Genomic DNA, 8,848 nt, shown 5'->3' on the forward strand with positions numbered 1-8,848 from the left:
TCATCTAATTTTGTGAGATTTACAGCTCTATTTTCCTGTCAAGCAAGTTCTATTAGTGCCAGATAATCATCTGAGCTTCTGGATGCTTCTCTGGACCTCTTGAATTTTTCTTCTTGCTATCTGAAATTCATGCCAGATAAGCCTTTTTGTAGAGAGTATGTACAGACTTGTCCATTTTCATATAAGAAAGTGATGCAGTGAGTCAGGTCGGGGGTTAAGCCCTCATTCTCAGAGTGGTATTGAGCTCCTGGTGAAATATAATCATCATTTCCTCAGAATAGAAAAACAGTTATCTCAAGTTTTTAATGCCATTAACTATTTATACATTTATGTATAATACATATATTTATTGTACCTACGAGGTGTGTTCTCTTTGGGAAGTACAAAGCTATTTGAGACATAGGTTGTTCATTTTATTGTTTTCCCACAAATACCGTGACCCTTTGAGCAGGAAGGTCTATATTTTACTAACATCTAGAACAAGCAGCTAACACGGTGTCTAAGATGTAGTCAATGAATATGAAATAGATAAATGAACACATTTTTAAGGAAGGGCCAGGACATGAACAAATAGAAAATTTTCATTTTCAGTCACAAAGCCACAACAGATATAAAAATGATACAGACAACAAGTGCTACAGTCATTCAGAGAAAGCATAGAATTGATACAACAAGGATCTCCTCTATGGCACAGGGAACTATACTCAATATTTTGTAATAACTTATAAGGGAAAAGAATCTGAAAACGGAATCACTGTGCTATACACCTGAAACTGACACGACATTGTAAATCAACTATACTTCAATTAAAAAACAAACAAACAGACAACAACAACAACAAAAAACCAAAGAGGTCATAGAAGTTCTTACGGGATTCCAGAAGAGAAGAGAAGCCAAATGAGGATGGGAGAGAAGGCTTTTGAATCAGTTCAGAGGAAAAGTCACAGAGGAACTAGTGTTTGATCTGAATTTGAGATTAAGATTAAGATGAATTAATCTTAATTAATTAAGATTGCAACACAGGGATATTACAGATGAACGTAATCACATAAACTTACTATACTGAAACTTGCAGAGGTTATGAGTGTTGTTCAAGATCCCAAAGCAAGTGCATTGTGGAATCAGAATTTTAAGTGAGGCCTAATGAACTAAAAACAAACAAACGCAGAAACAAGCCCTTCCTGTGACACCACGTTGCCTTTGAAGTCGTTTTTCTGGTGGGTTGGTAGAAACTGGTTCCAGGGTTTCTTGCAGGAATGACTAGTTCTGTCCCCCCATGGCCCATGAGCCCCGGGTTGATCCTCAGAGTTTCCTTTAGAATGGACTTGCTAAAATGCAGACATGCAAGTATTCATGACGCCTGTGTCCAATCATTTCTCCTGCCATTGCCTACTTCACTTCTGGATTATATGAACAATTCACTGTCTTCATTTATGTTTTTCTCTCCTCCAAGAATTCCTTTCTCCCTATGGGGCACCTGGGAAACCCACTTCATTTTTCAAAACTCAATTTACATCTTATGTCTTTTGTGCAGTCTTCTTTTTAGTGCTGTGATCACACGCTCCTTTTTGCTACCTTGCACTTCTGCATGCCTGATTGTTGCACTCACTACACTGTATTGGGTTTTTTTGTTATTTTCTTGCGGTACGCGAGACCTTTAAACCTTTATCAAGCCTTTAAACTTCCTTGAACCCATAGATATATAAATAATTGCATAACTATCCTCCCTCTATACAATTCTAAGATGATCATATCAAAGTATGGTCGTTAATTGTTTATTTTGATTTTTTGTTTTTGCGGTACGCGGGCCTCTCACTGTTGTGGCCTCTCCCGTTGCGGAGCACAGGCTCCGGACGCGCAGGCCCAGCGGCCATGGCTCACGGGCCCACCCGCTCCGCGGCATGTGGGATCTTCCCGGACCGGGGCACGAACCCGTGTCGCCTGCATCGGCAGGCGGACTCTCAACCACTGCGCCACCAGGGAAGCCCGCTACACTGTATTGTGATTGTATTTTTAACATATCTCTGTGTTCTCCTGGGCAACATTCCTTGGGGCCAGGGACTACTTTTTTTCATCTATTGATGTTGCCTTAGCATGTTACTTGTTGTGAAGTAGTTAGTTATAAAAATGAGATTTGAATAAATTAAAAATTGTCATGTACATATTACTTATTAGCACTTTACAGATACAACAGGAAAAAGTATTAATGTCGGTGCTGAAAGTTCACTTTTAGTAAATGGTGGTGGTACTTGACTCTACTTATAATATTTTTCCCACTATTTTATATCTTTTTACCTGATAGCTCTTCTTTATTTCCACCTATGTTTCTTTATTACGAAACCAAGAAAAACAGGTATGAGGGTAGGGCTAGGCCATACATGGCTGAAATAGTAAAGAAATTGTGTGGGGTTTTCGTGAGAAAATCCAGAAGCACACAGGTCTGCATGTTCCCTTTGAGGCATGTGGAAGGGTCTGTTTCTGATTTCTTTTACATTGTCAATGTGGATGATCATTTTTTACTGCTGGGGTGGTGGTGGTGGGGAGTGACAGAATGTTCCTTTCCTGCTCCTGATGTTTCAGTCCTGTCAAGAGAGCTCTTAGGTTCTTTTCAGCCCTGCTTCTTTACTGACTCTGCCCTAGGGTGATCAAGTGACTTATATAGAAAGCTTGAAAAGAATTAAGTGAGCATTCTTGCCTTGACTAATTCTGTCCTCTTCCTTGAGAGTGTGAGTGAGTGTCTTCTGTTTCTCTCATTCTGTGTATTACTAGTTAGTAAATCTGCCCAATTCTGGGGTTCCGTTATGTGATCATCTTATTGAAACTGGATTCTCAAGCCAGGGCTATCAACAGTAACAGGAATATTCGGCCCTCCATCTTTTCGCTTTTATCTTATTTCCTAATTTATTCCAAACCAAATGGAATTAAGGCATTGTACTTCCTGGAAGGTAATTAAAAGACCCTAACACTTGGTGCATTACCTGGGAACACTGAGAAATAAAAAGAAAAGAGCGGACATTTTAGAGAGCAAAATGTCCATGTGGAAGATACTTTGTTACTGCCAAGGAAGTTAGTCTAGTGCCTTGGTTCTTAATGTATGGTGGGATGTTGAGACCTTTGACTGTTTGAAAATATTTAGGTTTGTGCAGTAAACTGCTGAAGCCTAGAAAAGGTTTAAGGCATGCTGTATAAGTGTCCCGTGCTTGCTGGGTGACTAATAAACTTGGAGGCTTAACACAATAGAAATGTACTATCTCACAGTTGTAGAGGCCAGAAGTGTGATATCAAGGTGTCAGCAAGGCTGCCCTCCCTACAGATGCTCTAGGGGAGATTCTATCCCTTGCCTCTTTCTGGTTCTGGTGGTTGCCATCTTCCTTGGCTTCAGGCCACATCACTCAGTTCTTGTCTCTGTCTTCACATCACCCCCTTTCTGTGTCTGTATCTTCTCTTTTGTCTGTCTCAAATGTCCCTCTGCCCTTCTTGTATAATAAGGACAATTGTCATTCTATTTAGGACCCATCCAGATAATATAGGATGGAAATCCCATCTCAAGATCCTTAATGACATTTGCAAAACTTTTTTTTTCAAATGAGGTAACAGTCAAGGATTAGGACATGGATATATCCTTTTGGGGGCCACCATCCAACCCACTATACCAGCCGTAAGATACTTTGATTTTGGCTGATGGCTGCAGCTTATGGTGTGGGAGACTGGCTGTTTCTTTCGAGCCACTTAAGTAAAGGTCTGACATAAAGAAAAAGGGCATTAGGGAGTTCCAGGTGACTGAGCAATACCTGGAGCAGAATGAATAAAGCACGTGGAGGGTCTTCAGTATACAGAGACCATTACCTGGCACTTGACTTGAAAGTGTGCAAGAGTTTACAGGGCAGGAAAGTCTCAGGCAGCCGTCCACCTTGCCTTACTCTTCAGGTACAATTTTTCCCAAGCAGGCTTGACTGAGACAAAGACTCAATTGTAAGGAAAACATGTTTCGTAGAACTTGTTGGCATTGACACATATGGTCTGCCATAGGCTGAAGTGACTCCCTTTATATGTGGACCCAAGCTGACACTGGTTTTGTCAATTATGTTGGAGAAAGAAATGTTCTCTTAAAGGCAGCTGCCTTTGGTCTATGCAGTTCCATAGCAGGAGGCAGTGAAATTGGCCATGGCTGCCTAGGACTGTCAAATCTATGCATCACAACTGGAGGTATAATGTCACTTCACAGAACCCGTAATCAGTTCAGTACTGCAGTGTGAACCACAAGGTCATCAAAGAGGAAGGATAACTCAAGAGTCCATGTGTGACAGATGCTCAGGGCTGTGCACTGCACATGGCAAATTAATAGTGACAAATCAACGTCAGTCTTCAAAGATTCCTCCTGGTTCGAAGTTCGCAGGTCAGAAATTTCAAATAAATGGCATAGACTAATGGACATCCTAGTGAGGCTAAAACGAAAGAGACTTTATCTTTCTCTCAAATGCCATTGAGTTTCTGCTTTGTTCTTTGGTCAAATTCTGTACTGGATTCTGGGAACAAAAATGTGCCTAGTTTCTCTCTTCTAGGAGTGGGGGATTGATTGGCTTGCTTTTGAGATTGTTTTTAAATTTTGGGGATAGTGCTGTAAAATCAAATTGTATCTTAGTAACTCTTTGGACTCTTTAAAAGCATGGCTCATGAGAGACTTGATAAACTGATAAAACAGCCAAGGCCCTGAGAGACCCACACCTGTGTCAGTGACAGAAGTCCAAGCTACAGATACTGAAGGAGGCCTCAGTCCCATTCAGGCAATGAAAGCCCTGACACTGAGAATGAACCAAATGTACATTTGGGAGGATGGTTTATGGACATTTAGGACTTTGGATTTTTAACCCACAGTAACAAGGAAACTTGATTTCAAAATTGGGCTTTAATACTTTGGGACCTTAATTCATAAGAGCATTTAATGTGTGCCCTTTTAATTTCTCTGTGAAGAATTTGATACTGGCACAGGTGTACTTTCACGTTTGCAACATTTCTATGATTTCTGAATTGTATTACTGGATGCTTTTATGTATTTAATCTTAGTTCTCACTTAACCTCATGAACTTTCTATGGTTAGCTGTGCTGTGGATGGCTGATAGAATAAAAAGTTGTTTCTGATCGTTGGATATGAGTAGCCCTGGAGTTATTTTAAGTTAAGGCAATTTCTCACCCATATCAGAGACTTCTGGGATGAAACTCTAAGTTGTCCACCAGCAGTTCCCGGAGGCCACTCAAATGAGTAGCCCCATAACAGTGTGAGCAGGACTGTCCTGATAAAGGTTTTTTCTTTTTCCTGAAGGGAGAGCCACATTCCGTTAATTACAGGCTTAAAGGCATAGTTGAGTGGGTTAAGAGATTGAAAAAAACAGGGAAGCATTAGTGACAATTTCCCTTCTCATTCCTAATGGTACCAGCATGTGAAGGGAATTTGAGTAGTATAACTTTTAACCTCCCTGCTCTTATATTCACTGACACTGGCTAGGTGAGGTGACCTACTTGACCGGCAAAGTTGGGAAGAATAACTGGCTATGCTTTGCTAAGCTCTTCTTTCCTTCATCTTGGGAGTGACTCTGGTGATAGAGAGACAAAAGTTCTCTGCTCCACTGTGGACATGCCCCTTTCACATGGGTTTGCCTGGCACCAACTTGCTGCAATAAAGTGGGTAAGTCTGGATAATTCTAGAATTCAGTTGACAGACTCAGTTGGCTGTCTCCTGAAGCCCCACTTTCCAACATGGGCTCTAACAGTAAAAAGTGACATAACGTGTGGGCTCCAGTGCAAAATGAAAATATAGTGCCTCTTTTTCAAACTGCAAAGAAAAGGTGTTGTTGAAAGTATTTGCACCGGGGTGCATAGTGTCCTCCCCAAATTCATGTTTACCTGGAACCTGTGAATGTGCACACGTAAATTCTTTTTTCAGATAGAATCGAGATAAGATGACATCGTACTAGATTAGGGTGAGCCCTAAATGGGTTCTATGTGTTGTCCTCTCTTCTCTTTTTCTTATATGTCATCTTTTTCAGCAGAAGTGTTTGGCTAATATTGGGAAGTAACACGAGTAAGAAAGGATATGATAAGATTCCTTGGACATTCTTCTTTCTTAAAAAACAAACTGCTTTCTTTCTGTGTTAGAAGTAAGTTCAGATTCAAATGGAAAGCATGGCCTCCCGGAGCTCTTAACACCTTCACTTAGTCTTGGATGTGACCAGTAGCACAGAATTCTGGTGGAACTCAGTAAGACTCCAAATGGGTACCAAATAAGCATGTCATGGAAAGCACACCATAAGCAGGGTGAAAACTAGATGTGAATGGGGCAGCAGGAATGGTGGCAGACACACATATTGCACATGCCTCCTCTGCTCATGCGTATATTTTATTGTCCCATAAAGTTTACTTACAAACGTAAGTTCAAAGATAAAATCATTAAGAATTTCAAGACAGCAATAGCAGAGCATGAAACCAAGCAAGCGTGGGGCCCTTCTGAGCATGGTTCATGCGGGACTTGATCAACTGGTAAAAGAGCCAAGGCTCTGAGATACCCACACCATGTCAGTGACAGAAGTCCAAGCTACAGATATTGAAGCAGCCCTCAATGCCACTCAGGCACTGAAAGGCCTGTCACTGAAAATGAACCAAAATGTAAATTTAGGAGGATAATTTATGGACTTTTAGGACTTTGGGTTTTTAACCCACAATAACAAGAAAACTTCATTTCAAAAGAAAGTGTGAGGTCTTCAAGTTTGCTTTGGTTGTTGAGGGTCCTTTGTGGTTACATATCAATTTTGAAGTCGTTTCTTCTATTTCTGCCAAAATAGGGGATTTTGATAGGCATTGCATTAAATCTGTAGGTAGCTTTGTGTAATATGGACATTTTAACAATAGTTCATGAATGTGGGATGTCTTTCCATTTATTTATGTTTTCCTTAATTTCTTTCAATAATGCTGTAGTTTTCAGTGTACAAGTCTTTCATGTCTTTGGTTAAGTTTATTCCTAAGTATTTTATTCTTTTTGATGCTATTGTAAATGGAATTGTTCTCCTAATTTCTTTTTGGGATTGTTCATTGTTAATGTGTGGAAATGCAAGTGATGCATATATGTTGATTTCATATTCTGCAAACAAACTTTGCTAAGTTGTTTTATTAGTTCTAATAAATTTTTTGTGAAATGTTTAGCATTTTCTACATCTTTTTCAATAGTTTCCCTTTCAGCCTAAGTGTATCCTTAAATCTAGGGGACATTTTGACCTCCATCTTAGGCTTTCATCTTAATTCTCAACTTCTTCAGAGTCTTAGCTGGTTAGTGGTTAGTGTTCTCCTTATTGTTTGCCACTTTGGAGAATCCAACAAAATGTTGTACTCAAGGTGAGACCTATTTTCTCTTCCACCTCTGAACCTGAATATCACTTATTACTTACTTCATTCTCTTAGAACTTAGCATTCGAAGTTTAAATGGTGATCTTTCTTAAAGGAGGTCAATATGCTCACCGAATTCAAGACCTCTGGTGAGTTGTGTCAAGTGTGTAGGAATCATATTAACTTTTTGGCTGTTAGCCCCCCTGGAAACATTTCTAAAGTGGTGTTTGAACTTGATATTCAGGTTTATTGGACACCGCATTAAAGAGTTTAACAGAGTAAGAGTAGGCTGGTCATTCCTAAAGCAGACTTTATCCAAGGGTGACCTTGTAGCCACCTGCATCAGGCTCATCCTCGTTGAGTCATTGAGTGCCCTCAACCCCCCTAAACTGTAAACTCCTTATAGACAAGAATTATGTTTTATAGCTCTTGTTCCCCTTCCCTATACCTAAACATGCCTGGAATAGAAGGTGCCTCTACAAACAGGTGTTGCTTTATTTTAAACTACATTTAGTACATGTATATGTTCATTTCCCTCTGGGAAAGGAGGCTACATTCCACAGGATTCAAATATCAAGCCTTTAAACTTCCTTGAACCCATAGATATATAAATAATTGCATAACTATCCTCCCTCTATACAATTCTAAGATGATCATATCAAAGTATGGTCATTAATTTTTTTTGTTGTTTTTTTGTTTTTGCGGTACGCGGGCCTCTCACTGTTGTGGCCTCTCCCATTGCGGAGCACAGGCTCCGGACGTGCAGGCTCAGCGGCCATGGCTCACGGGCCCAGCCGCTCCACGGCATGTGGGATCTTCCCGGACCGGGGCACAAACCCGTGTCCCCTGCATCGGCAGGCGGACTCTCAACTACAGCGCCACCAGGGAAGCCCCCATTAATTGTTTTTAATTGCAAACAGATAATAAGCAAAGTGAAAGGAACTTTTTCCACCAAAGTAAAGGCCAAAGTTCAAAAAGTCAAATTAATATTGGATTTGTTACTATTCTAAATAGTAAAGAACACTGACAAGAAATATCACAGTACTGGTTGCTATTATCATCTTTTCATTTTCCATTACAGTTGTTTATATTATCTTCATGGGATATCACTGAAGTTATCAAGGTTTCTTAATTGTCAAATTAAAAAACAAAATCCCTTGAAATACCAATACAAAGAAAAATGAGTCAGAACATGAAAAAATGTTTTAGACAAGTTGACAACATATATTCGTTGCTCATTTCCCTTTCAGAGAGAAGTTCCATCTTATTCACACCCACATGTACAATAGACTGAATAAAATACAACCCCATCACTCAATGGTGATAAAAAAAGGAAAGACAAGCTGGTTCCAGAAAATTCCCCTATTTATTCCTAGTATCTGGTTGCATCTGGCAAAAAAGAGCATTTTGAAATATTCTCTAAATTTTTGTATTTTATTTTATAATAATTTGCTTATTTATCTCAATGTAAATA

This window comes from Tursiops truncatus, chromosome 18 (assembly GCF_011762595.2).
Source record: "Tursiops truncatus isolate mTurTru1 chromosome 18, mTurTru1.mat.Y, whole genome shotgun sequence".
NCBI classification, from domain to species: Eukaryota; Metazoa; Chordata; class Mammalia; order Artiodactyla; family Delphinidae; genus Tursiops; species Tursiops truncatus.